This window comes from Microtus pennsylvanicus, chromosome 14 (assembly GCF_037038515.1).
Source record: "Microtus pennsylvanicus isolate mMicPen1 chromosome 14, mMicPen1.hap1, whole genome shotgun sequence".
Lineage (NCBI taxonomy): Eukaryota > Metazoa > Chordata > Mammalia > Rodentia > Cricetidae > Microtus > Microtus pennsylvanicus.
In genome coordinates this window covers 51,224,112-51,241,037 of record NC_134592.1, presented here as the reverse complement: position 1 = coordinate 51,241,037, position 16,926 = coordinate 51,224,112, and the positions used below count along the sequence as shown (strand labels likewise).

The 16,926-nt window shown below is 41.1% G+C and overlaps 1 protein-coding gene across 3 annotated transcripts in view; it reads left to right on the top strand.

The window, feature by feature from the left end:
* The first annotated feature begins 6,680 nt into the window (after positions 1–6,680).
* Lrfn5 (leucine rich repeat and fibronectin type III domain containing 5) overlaps positions 6,681–16,926 on the top strand; it is a 238,156-nt gene continuing 227,910 nt past the window's right edge. Inside the window, exons 1-2 of one of the 3 annotated variants that reach the window (XM_075947732.1) lie at positions 6,681–6,923; positions 7,510–8,405. The gene's annotated coding sequence lies outside the window, so the exon portion shown is untranslated. Of the gene's footprint in view, positions 8,406–16,926 lie in introns of all 3 variants that reach the window. The other 2 variants (XM_075947731.1, XM_075947733.1) reach the window with 2 other exon arrangements.

Below are 16,926 nucleotides of genomic sequence, written 5' to 3'. Positions count from 1 at the left end.
AATTCTGGTCACAACCCCAGGAGCCTATGTGCTACTTGCTCCTCATTCTTTCCTTATACAACTTATTGCTGGCTGCCTCTAGTTTCAGTTTCTTAGAGCTATGGGTAATGGCTTTTACAAGGGAAAACTTTCCCCTGATGATTCTCCTCTGAATGAGCCAGAACAGATGTTGGTAAAAATAGACAGTGGACCCGGACCTGATTCAGCCCCAAAATATTTAGATGTATCAGGTGTGACAATGAATTCAAGATTTTTTGGTTTGTTTGTTTGTTTTTTGTGTTTTCAAGACAGAGTTTTTCTGTAGCTATGGAGCCTGTTCTGGAACTAGCTCTTGTAGACCAAGCTGGCCTCCTAGAACTCAAAGAGATTCACCTGCCTCTGACTCCCAAGTGCTGGGATTAAGGGCATGCCACCACCTGGCTGAATTCAGGATTCTTAAGAACAGGATAGTGCCTTTACGGTGAGTGAGTAGTATGAAAGACTCACAATAGTTTAAGACATTATAAATCTGCGTAACTGTTTTGGAGAGGACAATTTTAACCACAAGAGTCTATCTAGGAGAAATGCTAATAGTAGTTTATATCAAAACTTAAAGGGAACAGTCTAGGAACAGGGAATGAAGTAGAATCATAGAAACCTATAATGTCCTTATTTCTAATGGTTATGCCAATATTGCAGGAAGCTGTGAGGAAGGGGGCATGAGAACAATGATAAGTAATTCCAACTATTAAGAGTAAGCTTTTTAGTTATGTGGTTTACAGAAAGAAAAAAAAAACTGGTATATCCCCTATAAGAGATTAGTACCGGACACAGAGTGAACTGATTCAGACATGGCTGATGAGTTGATTGTGAGAATGTAGATTTGCCCACAGGTGAACATTAGCCATTAAAGGGAAAAACTTTCTTTTACTTTGATGATGCTTTAACTGAAAAAGCTGCCAACTAGAAACACTGTTTTACCTGTGGTTGTTAGAAAACGTCCTTTGGTGCATGCAATACTGCTTGTGTTTGGGCCGGGCGATGGTGGCGCACGCCTTTAATCCCAGCACTCGGGAGGCAGAGGCAGGCGGATCTCTGTGAGTTCGAGACCAGCCTGGTCTACAGAGCTAGTTCCAGGACAGGCTCCAAAGCCACAGAGAAACCCTGTCTCGAAAAACCAAAAAAAAAAAAAAAAAATACTGCTTGTGTTTAGGTAAAGGTTATCAATGGGAAAGTTGGGGGACAGAAAAAGAATGAGGTAAGGAAACAAACTGGCAATTAATGTAACCATTATTAGAAGCTAAAGGAAACAAACTGGATTATAAAACTGTTAATGCAAGCTATTAAAACTGTATAAATAAAAACAAATCAGGCTTTCTGAGGCCACTTGCTTGAAAGACAGAGAGAGTGAATTATGGAAGACTGTGTGCTTTCATACTCATAAAAATTAACAGATATCATTTACCTTAATGTAAATGTGTTTTAACCAATTATATTGAAGTCAATTCTTAATCTCAGTCTCTGGGGACTGGTATTTCAGAACACTCAGCCCTATGGTCTCAACCAAGTGATGGTCATCTTACTGCTCACTTGTCATCAGTTGTCCGAAATTTGGGGCAGAATATTGTCATGAATTTATAGGAAAAAAAGAAAAGAAACTAAATTAGTAAAATAAAACTCGACTGCTATATGAACTATACAGTTCACCATCTATCTTTTAACAGAATAACATTAATGCCTTTCAAATGGCTTATTACTTTCTTCTAATAGAATTAATTTTGCCCAGAATAATGCATAAATCAGATCATAGTAATAATTCAGACTTTTGTTTTTAAAATAACTATTTAATAGCTAGTTTTATTTTAGCACAAAGCCTAGAAATGAAGTGGAAACTGTCTTGAGGTTATATGTATATGTGAACATATACGTAAGAACATGCATAATGAACTAAAACTTGGTTTTAGTAATCTTTCCAAAACATTACAAAAATATGAACAAGTCTAAAAAGCACTATACCGAATATTCAGTTTAGTTAGCAAAGAGTAGTCAAAGTAGCCTGATTCTTGTATACATTTTGCTAGAAGCTTTATTGTTTAGGAAACAGGTTGCCTTTATATTCCCAAGATTTATACAGTGGGAAGAATAACTCACACTTTAGTTTAGATTCACATAAAAATCATAATATATTTATCTAGTTTGACAAAGTAGCTTTGATGAAAAGAAAAAAAAAAAACAAAATTCTATCTTGTCTTTCTTTAGGATGGTTGATATTCTTCCATAGAATGATACATTCTATCTGTAGAACTACTATCCTGTCTTTCTTAGACAGGTTGATAGTTTTAATGGAGTGATACACTGTATCTCTAGTAACTAAAAATTCTATCACACAACATGGAGTTTGCTTGCCACAATATAAACAAATAAGCAAATAAGGAAAGAAATAAAAGGATGGTTAGTTTTAAAAATGCTTCAGGGTTGTCTTTTTGTTCAGTAACATTTAACTCTAAAATAATCTCCTGTTCTGTAAACACTCAAGAAATTCAATAAATTCCTGCCCTGCCAAGAGCAGTCTCATCGCCACACCCCCACTGGTGTCTCCGAATTTGAAATCCAACATTTACTTTTTCGAGAGTAGGGTGGGGAAAAGACATGGTGAGAGACAGAGAGAGAAAAGATAATTCCATGCAGGGATTAACTGGGCCAGTGTTAGTTCCTTTCCAACTAGGAAATGAGGGGACCTGGTACAGTCTTATCATGAGCGACAGGACTGAGGTTGTGGCCATAATAGCCAGGTTCCAGGAAGTAATGTGTTCATAAAGTAAAGGAAAAGCTCGAGAAATAACAAACTAAGGGAGGCATGTCTCAGGTATACTAAAATGAGTATAGTTGCCTATACTTTTAGTCCCAGTTACATATAAAAACCTATTGAGTGTGACAGAGATAAGGCAGGTGTTCAACTCTGTTAAGTAAATGGATGCTATAGGTAAGACCTAGTTACTAGAGTATCTCCAGTCATGGGCTTCATGATCAGAGATATCAGAAGTTCTGAAGCAACCCTTTCACATTGCAGAACTGAGGGGTTCACAACTGCATAAGCCCCTAAAAGTTGCAGAGGTCACAACCATGTTAACAATTCACGTAAACTTTAGGATAAGGAATTTTTTTGTTGGCTTAAATTGGGCTTTTCATGTTTAGTTCAAAGCTTTGTCTCTCCTTGTATCTCCATATCCTCTCCAAGTTTTAAGGTCACAGAGCCTTTTGCTGGTCAAAGGAACCAGAGGGTGATAACGCAGCTGGGACTCATCTGCACAAAACCTGGAGATGCTGCCAGTTGAAACGTGCTTCTTAGAAGGTACAAGGTACAAGAAATGAATGAACTAAAGTGCTGGCTTACTACATGTCTACAGTCACAGAAATAAGATTCGTGAACTCTGTAGTTAATACGCCTCCTTTTCTTTTGAAAGAGTGGGTTATATTTTCTTCCTACATTAGAGTAAATCTGTGCAGAGAAGTGCAGAAATTAGAGACATTTTTTGATACATAGTATTCTGACTATAAAATATTCACATTTTGTCTTACTGCCTGAAATTAGGAAAACATTCAGCCCTTAAAAAGCTTCTGGATTATTATGTAAAAAAATGAGAATTCCAACATTTATGGCCAGCAATTCTTAGGAAATCATCTGGAGGAGACAAGAAGTTGAGAATTATTCTTAAAATGATTTGACATAAGTTTAGTTTGGGACAAATTAAGGTAACCAAGATAAACAGTTTGCTGGGGAAAATAAGCCGAATTTAATTTAATTGTTTGTTGAAGATAGGATTTTCTTTTAAAATGATGGATAAATGAATCCCATTCTAAAGTGCGTGAATTCTTGAAAATGTAACCGCATTAGAGTTAGCTCTTCTCAACCATAGTTGGAAAGTAAATCAAAAAGTTCTCATAATAACCAGCTTCCAAAATTTGCTGGATGAGAATGTGTGTGTTAGGGAGAGATGAATATGTGTATGGGGCACCTTAAAATAATAAAATAAGCGGTATTTTTATTATTTTCTTTTATATTTCATTATTTATATAATAAAAAGTTTATGTTGTTACTTTATTTACTACTTTTCTGTTAGCTCTTAACATCCCTTATGACAATCCTCTCGTTGAGGTTTCCAAAACAGTCATGGAAAATAAATCTCTATTTCTTTTTTCTCCTTTCTGTTAGCAATTTCTAACTAGCTTCCAAAGGACACAAACAACACGGTACCTGCAGAGTGCAAGATTCCTGCTTTAGCAGACAGAGTTTCCTAGAGGGAGATAGAGCTGGGAGAGAAGAAGCAAACACCTTCAGCACTAAGCACTGCCCTGGAAGCTGAAGTTAAGAGACCATTTCTGCCTGGAAGGAGTTGAGCCTCGAAAGAACACTGAAGGGCTGTGCATCACTGCCCACTTCAACCAAACGCTGATGCCATGTTTTTCACAGCAAAACAACCCCTCAGGGGTTAATTGAAAGCCCCCCAAGGTGAAATTCGAATTTTGTCTTGTTCACAACTGCTAACATCTTCAACTGGCCCAATTGTCCTTGAGTCCTCCTCTCGCCTCTGTCCTGGCATTAAATGCAAATAAAAATAGTGCAAAAGAAAGTTAATCAATCCAGATAGACAAGGTCTTTGGAGTTCTGACTCAATATTTGGGTATGCACTTTGTCCTTTTCGGGGGAACTGCAAATCCTTCTCTTGGAGACTTCTAGTTCCGTTCAGCTGAACAGGACAAGTGGGACAGTCCTGGAGGAAAAGGAGTCACCCCCATATCCTAAAGTACTTGGAAGGGCTCATTTGCTTCTGCCTGGAGACTGAGCTAGGGCGACTCCACCGGTCGCCCTGGAGTCCTCAAAGCTGCAAACTTTAAAGCGAAACCAGAAAGCATCACCCTCTCTAGTGCCTCCAGAACTGACCTCCCTTCTGTGGAGGCTCTCGCCCGCGATTTCTTGGAACACTGGGTTATCCACTTCCTTGACTAGAAGCTCATCAGGAAAGCGCTCTAGATTTCAGTGGAGACTCTGCAGCACTCGGGGTGTTGACTGGAGTATTTGTCCTCCGGAGTCCCTTTGGAGATTTGTCTGGAATCCTACTGGTCAGTATCTAGCTGCTCGGAATGGATGCTTGGGTTCTCGAACTCACTTCCCGCACTGCAATCTACCGCTGGGGACTGCTCTGGATCCGGGAGCCTCAGCCAGTGTGGCCGAAGTGGATGGAGACTGCGCGGCGGGAACCAGAGTCCCAGACAAGCTCCTCTGAAACCAAGCAGCCAGAGGGTAGCCCGGATTGCTAAACACAGGAATGCACCACCCAGGGGTAAACCTGAAACCCGGGTCCGGCCGAAAAGAGGAGAGCCCAGGGAAGAGAGGAGGAAATAGAGCAGTTACCACTTAAAGTACTTCAGGCTGAGTTCACCTCTCAAAGAGGAAGCTGTGTGGGTCTTGATTACGCGTAGGTGCCTGTGCGCGCACTCGGAGCGAGCCCGTGGGTGTGCCTGAGTGTGCGCGCCCTTGTGCATTCACAAGGCAACGGTATAGCCTCTGGAGTTCTATTGGTAGCAAAATTCCAGAGCCCCCTATCGTGGAAGGAACTGTGCGGTTCAAGTCTTTACCCACCACGCGAAGAAGGGCTTCTTGTTAGCCAGCTTCCCAAAGCATCCCTAAATTCTTGCACTCAGGTTTGGTTAAGAATGGTGTCTGGACTGCGAGGGGGAGGTGCACGCACAGAAACCGAAGATCAAATGCTAGTAAACTCTTCCCAGAAAGGACTGGGTTCCGACCGCTCCAGTTACGGAAGGAAGACTTTTCTTTAATGACTGGCTTTAGGGGGTTTCTGGGAGCTTTGCTGGGGTCTGTGTCCGGGATTTAATCGGATATCTAGGCAGAATTAAGAAAGAAAAGACAGAGAGAATCCGGCCCCCTCCCCCTTCCCCCAGAGAGGAGGCTCTTCAGGTTTCCTCTGAACCACACCTCTCTTGCTTCACATCCTTTCCCCAGTTCAAGTGACTTAAGTGGCCAGCCCTGCTCTGCCTTCTACTGGGGTCGGGTTCAGCTCTGAACATTAAATGTGGTCTGTTGCATCACTTCTTTACTCCGAGTACAGTGCTGATTGCCAAATGTAAATGTTCTTTTCAGAATCAGCTTCCATCTGATTAGTAAGCAAATCACCCACCACCGACTAGGGGACTCTGGAAGCCAGCCCCGGGTGCCTCGGAGCATCAGCCGGTAGCTCTCAGGCGGGGATTTTCACCACGGGGTTGTAACTAATCACTTTTCACACTGCCATTAGCAGCCACAGCCAGACAGGGTGACACCTTTCTTTTAATCCCTGAGCATCCCGACTGTGCGGGATCAGATCAGCAGTTCACTTCCAACAGAGGCGAGGGATGCCCCTGAAGTTCGCTTTCTTCCTTCGGGTTTTCCGCCGATTCCCCTCCCCCAACCCCGCCCGCCTGCAACGCCCCCGCGCCTCCTCTGCTAGGGGATTTGTAGGCACAGCGCTGGCCCTCTCCTCCCGCCAGCGGTAAATCGGTTCTCCGAACACGTCTAGCCGGGAGTCACAGAGGCCGAGAGCCCGGCGGCGCCGGCTTGGGGTGTAGCCTGATTCTAGGGGTCTGGGAGGTGCGGCCGTTCTCGTCACTGCAGCTAGGGACGGGCTCACGGCCGCGCGCCCGCCGCCGCCGCCGCCACCGCGCCGCCGCCTCCATGCTGCAGCGCGGAGCGCAGCTCCTCCGGTCCAGGGCGGCCGGTGTTGTCCGCTCTCACAGCGCTGGGGATCGGCTCTTCCAAGCCTGCCAGGGCGGCGACTGAGATCTCCGACCGCAGCTTTCAGCCTCGCTCCTGAGCTGTGTACTCGCCCCAGCGCCTCCGCCAGCGGGAGGGGCGCCCACCGCGCTGTGTGCAGCGGCGCAGGGAGGCGGTGAGCGTGTGCAGGGCGGCCGGAACCGTGTGTGTGTGTGCGTGTGTGTGTGTGCGTGTGTGTGTGTGTGCACTCGTGTGTGTGCGTGCACGCATGTGTGCGTGTGTGCTTTTCTTCGTTCCTTGAAGATGTGAATGGCTTCTCAGCTAGCTGGTCCTTGGGATTCTTGACTTTGGGAGCTGTGAGCCCAATCCACCCATGTAATTCATGTTGCATGGTCGGTTATACCAGGAAAAAAGGCGCAACTGGACGGGGGTGGGGCAGATCCACGAAACATTCTAAAAACGAGAAATAGAAAGGGGGAAGATATAGAAATATGAATATTGAAAGATCTAAGAAGACTTTCGGGATCCCCCAGCTGGCCCTTCCTTTTTCCGGCACAAACCTGGACGTTTACCACCTTTTCAAGTCATCTTGGTGTTTCTCTGATGTTCTCTAAGCCGCTTTCCAGCTAGCTGCGTGTGTGTTTGTGTGTGTTTGTGCGCTTGTGTATGTGTGCGCTCCTATCGGATGCATTTGACAGTCTTTTTTTTCCCAACTGCCCAGAAGCAAATGTGTTAACTCAGAGATGCCCCTCCATGCCCAGGTTCTCGCAGAGCGCGGAGGACGTCCAGATCCGTTTTCCTGGCTGGATTCCGGGCGACTGCTGGGCTCTGGAGCCAGGTGTGTGGATTACTTAATCCAGAGGCTTGGAAAGTAGCTGTTTTAGCCAGCTTCCAGGTACATCGCAAGGTCAAGAGAGGGTCTTGCAGCTGTTTTATTTCCCTGCACCTTGGCTTTCCTGTATTGGTCAGAAGAATATGAACGTGCCTGTCCACAACATTTGAAGCCCAAACTTCAGCACTTCCACCTGGTTTACTGTATAAACAAGGTAATGAGGATTGCTTTTCAAACTGCGTAAGGAACCCCGATGCTTCCATTGCCCTTCCAGGATTCCCTTACTCCCCAGCGAAATGTCACCAGCGTCTGAATTCCAAGGATTTGGGCTGCAGGAGAACTTGAAGGAAACGCGATCAAGGGCTATGTGAGAAAGAGACTGCTCTCTTTGCTGGTGGGCTGGTGGGCTTCGCGAGCGGATCTTAAGAAGGACCGGTACTGTTTCTCCTTCCGGATGCGGTGCTGGGAGTGCTTGTGCAAGTGTGAGTGCGCGCGCGCCCGGCTGAGAATGTGTGAGTGTGTGTGAGCGTGTCTCTGTGTGTGCGCGGCCGCCCTGCTTCTGCCCGCTCCCCGGGCGCGGAGCCACCGGTTTCATGGGGCCATTTGCGCTGATTCCCCACCCAGTGCGACCTGCGGGCAGTGGCGGCAGTGGCAGAAGCCACCTCTCTGACTCCCTAGGATGCGGGTGCTGAACTATGGCAAAGGGCAGCGAAGTGATGAGCCAGACCCCAGTACGACCGTGAAAACCACCTGGAGCCACCTTGCCTGGATCTTACCTGCGGCAGAAAGTCCTCCTATGACCGTCTTTACCCCTAGAGGCACCAGGTAACAATGAAGGACTACTTGCCTCACCCACTTTCCTTAAGGGCTTGTTTCTAGCATCATATCTGCATTGCAGGCTACTTTACTTATTAATGTTTTGAAAATCATTAGCAAGGGTTGGGTACCCAAGGGCGCTTGCTCAGCGAGGGGGCATGCAGTTCCCGGTACATAGAATGTAAGCCTATACCTGAACACTTAATGTGGTAGTGAAACCTAGAGATATATGAATGCATCAAGCCTGAGGATAGTTTTTGAAAAGGGCCAGTCTTTTTGAACCTGTCTGAAGGTGCCAGAGATGAATGGTTCATGTTTCCTTTAGGCTATGGCTGCTGCGGACCATTTGGTATCCAACCTCCAGATACTGGAGTGAGATCCGGTGTTTGTTTCCCCGCCCCCTACATCTATCAAATATTTTATTATTATTATTATTATGTTTTTTCTCCCCCTGACCTTTCTACTTATTGTACCGGGTTGTTTTCCTTCCTCTGTTGTGTACAATCCTTTTAATAGTTGTGAATTATGCATCTGGAGACTTTGATGTGAAATGGAGTTTTCTTGGGACTTGCTTAGCATGGGAAAGAATTCGTTGTCAAGGGTGTGCATTGAGTGGAGGTGTTTAACTACCAGGGTTTGGTTTGATGTAGCAGAATAGATGCATGAAAGAAGTCGTTTTTATGTGTAGGAGAACGAGGCCAAAAACCAATAGCCACCACCCAGCCCCAGCCCCAGTGACAACATCAGTCCTGGCCCCTCCTGCTTTATCTCGGGGTGGGGGGTGTGGACAGAAGCTTGTGTTCCCGTGTTTGTTGTTTGTGTACAATAGGTGTTTTGAAAATTCCTTTCAGTGCTTTGATTTAAAACCAGGCTGGATCTGAGACTGTCTTATTAACATACTGGATCTGATGTGTGAAGATGGAGATTCCCTTCTTGCGAGGAGGCAGAACACGTTTAGTTAACTTCCAAAGCCCCTATCTTTGCGCCGTGTTCATTCCGTCTTCCGCGATCACCACAGTTGCCTGTTCCCTACAGAAAATTTCTCTTCTTTCTCCAGGGCATTTGAATTAACAACATAAAGCACTTCCAAAGTAGTCTCATCAATGTTTAATTCCATCGTGAAGATGGTCTGAAAAATTCAGCTGAGTGCTGGATTCTCTCCTCTTTGGGAAGCTGCCGGGTGGCAGCAGCACTCCACCGAGGTTTGGCCTGGTGGGTCCCCCGGTTCACCAATATATGAGGCAGAGACCGGCACCATCTGATGGAGGTGGAACAGAGTGCGGGATGCTGTCTTCTGTTTGCTAGAGCTGTTTAGGAAGTGTAGTGAGACTGCCTGGTTGTCTTCAATTCCCTTCGTTTCTATAGATATCCATATGATGGCATTTGCAGATTACAAGCTAATGGGTAGCTGCTCTAGTTGTCCCTGCGCGCCGATGTCCTCAAATCCTGCTCTAGTGTGGAGATTCGGCTGCTGCTGCAGCCCTTGCAGAGTGGTGGTGCTACAAGGCCGTGTTTGCAGCGGGCTTTGGGGGCTGGGCTCCACCACTGCAGCTGGCAGGTCTGCTTTGACACTACTTGGGGCGGGGCCCGAGAGCTCAGCAGGCACCCTGGCAGACAGTGGGGCGCTTTGTAGCTGTGGTGGCTGCACAGGTCTGAGTGAAGAGAAATGGGAGTTGAGTAGGGCGGTGGTGTTTGCCCACCTATTATGACTACAGCCCCCTACTACTCCCCTTCATATGAGTATTCAAGAACGTATTATGGGAGCTAGCTACAAAAAAAATGACATTCAAACATTGCATGATTTATCGGGATTGAAACTTTGATACCAATGTGTATTTCCTAGATCCCTGTTTCCTTTTTCTCTTCTCAAGCTCTCCTAGGTTCCATCAGGTCATTTGCAACCTGGTTTTGCCTTCAATTAAAGCAATAGCACATGATATCAACTAATCTTCACTTTATATTCAAATATGAGATCTAGGAGAGTCACCTTTTAGACAGGTTTAGTGTTTAACTTCAATGTAGACGAAAGACATAGATGCTCACTCAATTCTGTCAGTAAGAAAATCCTTACTGTCTGAGGACTGGCAAGAAAAAAATCCCATTGCCTACATTCAAAGAGATGTAGAGGAAAATACACCACCAAACAAACAACAGACAGAAACAAAATGAAACAAACAAACAAAAGCCACATCCATTAATTGAAGGTATTAAAGATGACTTCCCATCAATTCTCTTTTCTTATTTTTAGTGAATTTATTTGAAATCTATCACTAATGCAAAGCTACATACAAAGCTGATTTACGTGGTAGACATCTCATAACTTGTAAGCAAATAACTCATACATACCCAGAAGATGACTAAAAAAATTAAAATTCCGCTGAAGAATGTTGGTGCTGGAAAGATAAATATTTTCCCATCTCGGTTTAACTTCCCTTTGTCTTTTCTCACTGTGGACTTCCTCTTTTGTAGGTCACTTCTTATCTTTGTGAACCCATTTTCAGGAAAGACAGACAAAGCCATAAAACAGAGTTTGAATCCTCAGAAGCTTGAACATACATACATTGTGATGTGATTCAGGTTCAAAAGGTCCCTTTTGGGGATATAAGGAAGCAGATATTCTAGCAGTATAAAGGAAGGAGAGAGGGAGAGAAAAAAAGAGGGAGGAAGAGAGGGAGGGAGGGAGGGAGGGAGGGAGGGAGGGAGGGAGGGAGGGAGAAAGGGAAAGAGGAAGGGAAGGAGGCTAGCTAAAACTGAGTTGGAGATGGGGTTCCATTCCCCTGGTTAGACATTATCGCAAGGCAGAGGTATCCTGGCTTGCTGAGGGGTTAAGGTATTGATAGAAAACTTCCCAGCAGAAATCTCCTCTTTTACAAACCAGTTCTTAGTCATTCCTGTAAGGAAAAGAATGGGAAATAGAGGACTACAGAGAAGTACCTCAGCTTTAAAGGAGTTGTCACCAGATTTTCCTCCTCTAGAAGATGTCTTTTAGTTATTTCCCTCCCTTTTTTTTTTTTTGTTTGGTAAAGAATGACCTTGAACAAGACCTGTATTCTGTGTTCCACATACCTTTTTTTTCTTAATTAAAAATATAATGCATCCATGTATATGCTCACACATTTCAGTTCAGACATGTGATTCACATACTAATTTGTTTATCTGTGCATGTCTCTCTCTGAAAGTAGTCACAGGTAATGTCTTTCTTTTTCCTCCAGAGAATCAGAAGAGATGTAGTGATCTGATGAAAGAATTGCCCCGCCCCTACATTTTTCTGTTTTTTAACGTTATCTTTTCCTCTCCTGCCATTCAGTAGATTCTTGATGTGGAAGCAGTGTCCTCCTTTGATTTGAAATTTAAGCACAGTCCCATGTTTCACCCACCTGCATCTCCTGGAAGGAATATCATTTTCCTTTGTCCATTTAAGCCAGGGCACTGCTGCTTGAAGCACTTTTGGCTTGGTGGTTTTGCTGAGTTTTCTAGCTGGTGAAATTGGGAGCAAGCTTTCTGCTGACTGTCTTGCTGTGCTGGTACATAGTCAGGATGAGATACTTGCATTTCTCTAACCCTGTTTCTGTCTGACCCTGGAACAACCTCACAACAATTCCTCAGGACTTCATTCATACACAAAACATCGGAAGCATTGTAGCTAATATTGAAGGAAGAGAAGAAGAAATCACTTGAATTTTTTTTTTTATAGAATTAGCTTGCTAACCTGTTGCTTTATTCTAGTGATTTTTTTAGTAAAAAAAAATGGAACATACTGGCACTTTTTTCAGGGTTTCTTTACTTTTTTTTGGTACAATACAAATAGTTCTAAGCTTTATGTTTCATGGAAGAGTAAGGATTAAAATGTAGGTTTCCACCATATGTGTGTGACTCTAAGATAGACGACTAACAGATTTTGTTAAATCATTTCAGTGACACTTATACACAGTTAAGTCTCGATAATTTCTGTTCACATTCTCATTCCTGTGTCATCCTTAAATCTTAGAACCTAAGGAAATGTAAGCTACATGTTATGTGGTGTATGTATGGTGAAGTTAATAAGCTCTTCCGTTTTCAATATAGAGGTCAACCATTTTTTACTATACTCTATCACCCTAAATTGTACTGCACCCTGAAGCCCTTCATAAGTAAAGAGGAAACAAGAACTTTATTCAGAAAAAGTAGATACTATATTTAATATTTTTGGATCATTCTGGTAGATACTATTCTTACAGAAGGCTTTTTGCTAAGCTATATGACAATCTAATAGTAATTATGAATGATAAGATAACAAGTGATTGAAAATTACAACATAATTACATGGTTATATAAATGTACTATCAGGCTAGTGATGCCAAGTAAAGTTCATGAACAGACTTTGATATTTAAGCTGCAAAATTTATTGATAATATTTGTCTGAAGCTAATAGTTCATGTCTTAACTTACAAGGTTACATGGGAAAATTCTTTGCTACACAGTAATTCCCAAGATCATAGAGGAAAGGGCCACATGATCAATTCTTTTCATTCTATTTCATGTAAAAGAATATCTTATATTCTTTTTGAACCTCCTTGGTAGGTATACTATATATGATATATTACATATAATGATCATATAAAATTATCATATATGATTATGTTTATATTCACACACATATACATATACACATACGTGTATATATACATGCATATACACACACATACAGTGAATTTCAGAAAATATTATTAAGACTTTTAATAGAGTTTCTTAGAATTAATGTTACAGTCTCTGTGAAGCATGATGGCAGGAATTGGAAATAAAATTGAATCTATTTTTCAGATTTTACTACATAAAAGTCCCTAGAAAAAACATAATAAGACAAATGATTAAAGTTAAGAGTGCTTTTAGCAAATGTTGGGAAAAGTTTCTGGATTTTTATGAAATGTTTGAAAAAAGTAACACTATTTCAAGATATTCTTCATCACAATGTATATGTTTAATTTAAACAGGAACAGAAGCCATACTGTTTTGCTTATCTTCATCTAGTCTCCTTGATCTTTTCAGCTCTATTGATAAAGTGCTAACAGCCCAGGAAGGACCGTTTTATTAATTCCTTAGATACCCTTCACATTTGACTTCTTCACACCAAGAAGGGCTTTCATCATGCTAGGCACACACTCTGCTGTTGAGTTCACTCCAGTCTCATTTCCTGTCTTGGAATAGATTTTCCTGGACCTCAATGACTTCACCTCCAAAACTACAGAATAATCATATTAAAGTGATTTATTATTGGAACCATATTAACGCTATTAAAGCTAACTCTTAGTGGTATGAAATGAAGTATTTTTCTCACTTGATTTTTTTTCTATTAATTGAAAGGATATATTTATTAGAAACAGTTTTAACAATTTAACATATCTGTTATATTTGAAAAAATCAATAAATTTATGATTAAAAGAATATTAATAGAACTTGGAAGACTTTGACCATATCATGTAAAAGGGGGGATATTATAGTATATATGAACTTTTTAATAGAGTCAGCTTTCTACATATTTGAAAATACAAAATGAGTGATACATATTACTAATAAACATAAAAATAGCAACCAGTTTATAAAATATAAGTGAAAATATGTCTATATCATAAAAACTACACAGTCATGTAAATTTATTAACAAAATGATTTTGTTTAAAATATTGAATGTTTTAATTAAGTGTTCATGCACACAGTATAGCAACCTTCTTTATTTTTGTATTTGTTATTTTATAAATAAAATCGTTTGCATGTATGCATGTGCAACATTAGAAAGTCTATAATTTATACTGATGCTTTATTATGCATAGAGATATTTCCTCATAACACTTACAGTCACAGATTTTTTTTTAATTTTCTATGACCTATTCAATACAATTATATCTAATTTAAAACTGAAAATGTCATGTTATTTATGGGAATTATGGGAGATAATCAGGAAGCACATTGTACTATGACCATGTGAATAGAGTGTCTTAAATCAAGAAAGCTACACACATACGTTTGAGATACATTTTTTAACTAACTGATATTTGGTCCTCTTTGAAGTATATTTTGCAGATATGAGGGGGGCAGACTGGGAGATCATAGCTGTGTTCTGGAGCATTTGGTTTTATGCCATGGTTATCACAGTGAAATCTGAGTTTTTGATATTTGTGTTTAGCCCTGTACAACCTAAAATACAACCTGTTTAATGTATCTGAACTTCACTGTCCTCACAAAATGAGCTGATATGGCTGTAGGCTAGAACTATTTAACAGCTTTCGTGTTACCATACATCAGGCACTTCGGTGTCTTCATTATGATTGTGACTTTCTCATCCTTAGTTATCATCAGCCTAAGAAAGGAATAATAAAGGTAAGAGGAAGGCTTTAAATCCTATGATTGGAAGAATGAAACTATGCGGTCATGATGACCAGGGTTACCATGATCCATGTGTTCAGAAGCCAACCAGAAGGTGGAAAACAGAAGGTTTGCCCAGGTTTAGGAAATCTTAGGTTCTCCAAATTGATCACTGCTCAGTGCAAGATCTACCCAAATCCTTTACACCAGAATATGTTTTGACATATGAAAGACACAGAACTATGGATCTTCTAATTTCCTTGACATGTTCTTTGAAAGAGTTTGAAGCTTCCCTGCCAACTTTCTCTTGACTAACTTCCTGTATTTTTAATAACTTTAAAATCACTTCACTGAAAGTTATTATTCTATATTTCTGTTCACTTTGTCATAATGTCATGTTTAGATTGATGTAAAATTTTGGCAACCTTTAGCCTTTAATTAATTTTACCATAGTGAAAGGTATTATTATACATGGAATGCCTTATTGCTGATGATAGTACTTGAAATATTAGAGCTGAATTACTTCGGACCCTCAACCTATAATTTCCTTGCTTATAAACACACAAGTCAGGGATATTTTCATTTTATTGCTGTTAATATTTTTACATTTTGTGCTCAGCAATGTTAGTCTCATTGATTGAACAGACATTTGGGACAGATTCGGGTTTGTCTGTTCCACATTTCACTGAAATGCAGAATCAATTCCAACAAATAATTCAGATTTCAGTGTGGCCATAATTTTTACTTTTGACTTTGGCACAAAGAAGAGAGACACCAATCTTGTACTCATGTACCTTTCTTCTTTCTGAACTTGAATAAAACATTCGAGCCCGTTTATATATACTTCTAAGGTGGTCGTGAGATGAAATGTATTTCTTCTTCTGAATTTAGGCTCTGATAACCTGAGATTACTTCCTCAACATTCCAATTAATTGCTTTACTCATAATGGTCATGTTACTTAAATATTTCCTACCCTCCCCATCGACAGATTATGATGGTGTTCTTCACAAGCACCATATAAAACAATGAAGCAGAGAAAGACCGGAAAAATGGCTGGGTGGTGGTGGTGCATACTTTTAATTCCAGGACCCGGGAAGCAGAGGCATGAGGATCTCTTAGAGTTCAAGGTGAGGCAAAGCCATATAGAGAAACCCTGTCTTGAATATATATATATATATATATATATATATATATATATATATATATATAGAGAGAGAGAGAGAGAGAGAGAGAGAGAGAGAAATGGCTCAGCTCTGGTGCTTTTTGAAGTACCTAGATTCAAACCCAGCACCCACATGGCAGCTCACAACAGTCTGTAGCTCCGGTTTCAGAGGATCTGGCACCCCTACACAGACATGCAAGCAGGCAAAACATCACTGCACATAAAAATAAATATTTCTTAAGAGCAAAAACAACTCCTAAGTTGTTTAACTGGATGTATCAGGGCCTTTCTGAGAAAAAGAAGAATGGCTGCAAACATGTTCTTTCTAATCTTTAATGCTTATTTATTTGCTATTTAATACATGCATAAAAACTCACATCAGTCAGGTGGTGGTGGCCCATGCCTTTAATCCCAGCACCCGGGAGGCAAAGGCAAGCAGTTCTCTCTGAGTTTGGTGTCAACCTGGTCTACAGAAGAGATGGGGAGATCCTTAACAGGAACCACAGCTACAAAGAAACCCTGTCTTGAAAACCAAAAAATAAAGCAAAACATAATTACATCTCAACCATTGTCTCTCATAAGACATTTGTCACCATGGAGTAGATGCTACACTGGAGAAACTATAGTCTAGAGCAACAGGAAACTGTTTCATGGAGAAAAACCTAGTCCAAAAAGAATCATGTTGCTAATCTCATCTTTGCCTTTTAATCTACTGCCAGACCTAGGTGTCTTAATTTTAGAATATTAATTTGTTTGTTTGCATGTTCTTTTTAAAATAAAATCAACATCTAAGCTCCATGCAGTTTTCTCAGCTTCCTGATGAATCAACTGTTTTCTAACAAGGTGAGAGAAGTTGAATGCAGGAAAGTACAGTAAACCTCCCTTTTTCTGACATCCCTGAAGAACCAGTCTTTAAATAATGACTATTGACTCTAATCTTGCATACTATTCTTTGGGGGAATTATGCTTAAAATGATTTTTTTATTTAAAAAGTTTTAAATATAATGTGAATGTAAATAGTTATCAAAA